This window comes from Ranitomeya variabilis, chromosome 1, assembly GCF_051348905.1.
Source record: "Ranitomeya variabilis isolate aRanVar5 chromosome 1, aRanVar5.hap1, whole genome shotgun sequence".
NCBI lineage: Eukaryota > Metazoa > Chordata > Amphibia > Anura > Dendrobatidae > Ranitomeya > Ranitomeya variabilis.
Window position 1 is genome coordinate 523,007,863 of NC_135232.1, and position 3,855 is coordinate 523,011,717.

General features: G+C 42.2%; 1 long non-coding RNA gene across 2 annotated transcripts; it reads right to left on the bottom strand.

Annotated features, from left to right (window-relative positions):
- Positions 1-1,645: 1,645 nt before the first annotated feature.
- On the bottom strand, positions 1,646-2,812 carry LOC143798019 (uncharacterized). 2 transcript variants are annotated; one of them, XR_013220527.1, is made up of 4 exons: positions 2,796-2,812; positions 2,215-2,239; positions 1,832-1,991; positions 1,646-1,751 (listed from the first exon to the last, which is right to left on the bottom strand). It is a non-coding gene; the product is annotated as an uncharacterized LOC143798019 (long non-coding RNA). The 2 variants fall into 2 exon arrangements; XR_013220526.1 differs by lacking the exon at positions 2,796-2,812 and having other exon boundaries at positions 2,215-2,305.
- Positions 2,813-3,855: the final 1,043 nt, after the last annotated feature.

Consider the following 3,855-nt stretch of genomic DNA (forward strand, 5'->3'; position numbering starts at 1 on the left):
CATTACCAATTTAGACTGGGGAAGTCAACAATTTGCCAACTGGTTCGGGAAACTTGTGATGCCATTTGGAACAACTTGCAACCACTTGTGCTACCAACCCCAACATCAGAAATGTGGCTAGCGATTTCCCAACAGTTCGAGGATGTGGCTAATTTCCCCAATTGTATTGGTGCCGTGGACGGCAAGCACATACGGATTCAGAAACCAGCACATAGTGGGTCCCTGTACTATAATTATAAAAAATACTTCTCGATAATCTTGATGGCTATTGCGGATGCAAGATACCGGTTTGTAGCTGTGGATATTGGTGCGTATGGCCGTACTAACGATTCAAGAGTCTTCAGAGACTCCAACATGGGGAGATGTTTGTACAGCAACAATTTTAACTTACCCTCATCACGACCTCTACCTGGGACCGAAGACCCAAGTTTGCCCTTTGTTTTAGTTGGTGATGAGGCGTTCCAACTTGGGCAAAATCTTGTCAAACCGTACTCAAGCCGCAGTCTGAACTCCACCAGGCGCATTTTTAATTATCGCTTGAGTCGGGCAAGACGTTATGTGGAGTGCGCCTTTGGTATTTTGACATTAAAATGGCAAATTCTACTAACGTGCATGCAACTGCAACCAGAAAATGTGGACGATGTTGTGAAGGCATGCATCTGTCTGCATAATTTTGTGGCCAGACATGAACCTCAGGTGGTTGACCCCGATGAATGTGAGTCGAACCTCATGAGCATTGAATCTACTGCTGTTCGGTCTACAGCACAAATAATGAGGATTCGTGACCAATTTGCACAGTACTTCATACATGAGGGGCATGTTCCATGGCAAGACAGACACGTGTAACATTTATTTAAAGTCTGAAGCTGTGTCCTGATGTGTTTTTGTTTTTTGGGTTTTTTTTATTTCCCATATGTCTTGTAAAATATGTCTTGTAAAATGTTACATTACTGTTATGTTGTGTTCACAGTCATACAAGAATCAGATTTTAAACAGTTTACTTAAGTTTCCAAATTTTTATGAAAGAACAGTTGTGAACTTGTTACATATGATATCCCATAGGGATGTAAAAAAACACACACGAAATTGGGTAAGGAAAAAAAAAAAATAAACCAAAAAACGTGAAACACAGTTTGCACCTGGCTGGGGACAGTGAGCTGTACTATAGACTCTGGTATTGTGCGGGCGTATTCTCTGCCCAACTGTATGATGGACTGCTACTTTGTCTCTGATGTTCCATGCTCGGTTCACACCGGGCTCTATATTGAGGGTTGTAGGCCGGCATGTCTATGCTTCTGGTTCTCGATGGAGCTGGTTCCTGGGGGCCCACAAATTCCTCAAGAAGGTCATTCAGTCTTTGCCGAAACAAAAGGTTTCTGTGTGCCGGGATATTTTGTGCTACAGGAACATAGGACAAAAAAAGTAGCTTCCACTCATTTGCAGAATATACAGACTCGCGAGATTGCAAGTCGGTAATTTCCCGCCTCAGGTCTTTCAGTTCACTCCGACACATGTCCTCAACCCGCTGGAGTCCATCGACAATAATGGCATCAGCTTCATCTTTTTGTGAAGCTCGCTTGCGTCCACTCAGTGATTGCAACCGCGCACTCCCTGAAGCCACAGTGCTTCTCTCCCCAGATCGTGGCTCGCTGATGACAGACACGTGTTCAGCGCCCGTCTGCTGACTTGGTTCCAGTGGAGATGGCTCCAGTTCTTCTGCCTGTCTAGGCGCGGCGGTACTGCATATCGTGCTGTAACCAAAAAAATATATATATATTTTGCTTAAATTTTTAAACAATTTTGTCTCGCACACAGACCAATTTGTACTTACGAGCGCTGAGACACTGTTTTTTGAAGAAAGAGCAATTGCTCGTAATGCACATACGGGGTCACCCGTTTTGCACCTGCTCCGCTTGGTGCATTTTGACTATTCCGGTAGTCACGGACAAAGCGGTCCCTTATTGATTTCCAACGGGTATGGACCGCATCCGCTGTAAGTTTTAAAAAAAGGCAAAAAAAATATATATATATTAGTAGACAGTTCTTATATTGATAGTTTAAAAATTGTGTATAGTTAGTTAAGATAGTTGATATATAGCTAGTAGATAGATAGTTGATAGATAGTAATTATAGATGATAGAGAAATAGTTTAGTGTATAGGTAGTTGATAGTTCAGAGATAGATAGTAGACAATTTAACATCACCAATATTTACCAATTTTTTTCTTTGAGGTTGACGACTTCTCCATGTATCGGGGATCGAAGTGAGAGATAATTTGATCCCACAACTTGCGGTTCTTCACTATGTCGGTGGGAGCTGTCGCTTTGGTCCCATATTGAGAGGTTGGCTTCCACAAGGTTGATCAGTGTCTCGTTGTGAATGGTCAACGGCTCTTCGTCAACCACAATCCTTTTCTTTTTTTGGCTCGCTGACTTGGACTATGTAAACACAAAACCTTATGTTGAAAGGTTCAATTTCAGTTTATTGGTAGACTGATAGATAGATACATACATAGATAGATACATAGATAGATAGATACAGAGATAGATAGATAGATAGATAGATAGATAGATAGATAGATAGATAGATAGATAGATAGATAGATAGATAGATAGATACAGATATAGATAGATACATAGATAGATAGATACAGAGATAGATAGATACGTAGATAGATACAGCGAAAGATAGAGAGAGAGAGAGAGAGAGAGAGAGAGAGAGAGAGAGAGAGAGAGATAGTGGATAGATAGATTGTAGATAAATATTGGATAGAAAATTTCAAGTTTTATATTTACCACTGGCAGTTGTGGAGACAACAGACGGCGAGGAACCTTCTTCCTCTTGTGTCCTCCGTGTGCCACAACCTATTGTGTATGTAAATGGGAAAAAAAAATTACATTTCTTTGATCAATAAATTTATGTTTGCAAAACTAAAAATGTCTGCCATGTACCTTTGTTGGTTTTGCCTGTTTTTTTGGGGGGGGCCTAGCAGCCTCGGGCTCCGAAGACTCCTATTTGCAATAAAAACATGATTATACACGTGCTTAGCTTAATACACTGAATTTTCACACAAATTTTAGTGGTTTTTTAAAGTGCAAGCCTACCGACTGAGAAGAAAAAACCACAGACACGCTGCTGCTGCTGCTGCTTCCCTCACTATCCGACATCTGCAACAAAGCAATACATTTTTAGTACACACACATCCGTCGTACAATACAGACTCCCATGATGTATACAGAGATATCTACTATATAATTGTCTAGGGTACTTCCGTCTTTCTGTCCTTCTGTCATGGTATAAATTCGCTGATTGGTCTCGGCAGCTGCCTGTCATGGCTGCCACGACCAATCAGCGACGCGCACAGTCAGAAAAAAAAGGGCCGCCCCGCACTCACTGCCCGGCGCCCGCATACACCCCTCTGCTCACCGCTCACACAGGGTACTGTGACAAACGTCGCTGTGCAATATACTACGTGACTGGGTTCTGTATACTACGTCGCTGGGTGCTGTATACTACTTCACTGTGCAATACACTACGTGGCTCTGTGATGTATACTACGTCACTGGGCAATATACTACGTCACTGGGCAATATACTACATACTACATGGCTGGGCAATATACTACGTGGCTGGGCAATATACTACGTGGACATGCATATTCTAGAATACACGATGCGTTATCGGGCCACCATCTAGTATATATATATATATACAAATGTACTTACATTTCCTGTGATCTTTTGCAAGACACCTTTTCTCTGGTGTGGAGCAGGCCTCAGGATGTGTGCTGGGGACATTAATGGCCGAAATCCTGTTTCCTGTCACATGACCACATGGACCTCCCTCAAACGCTAT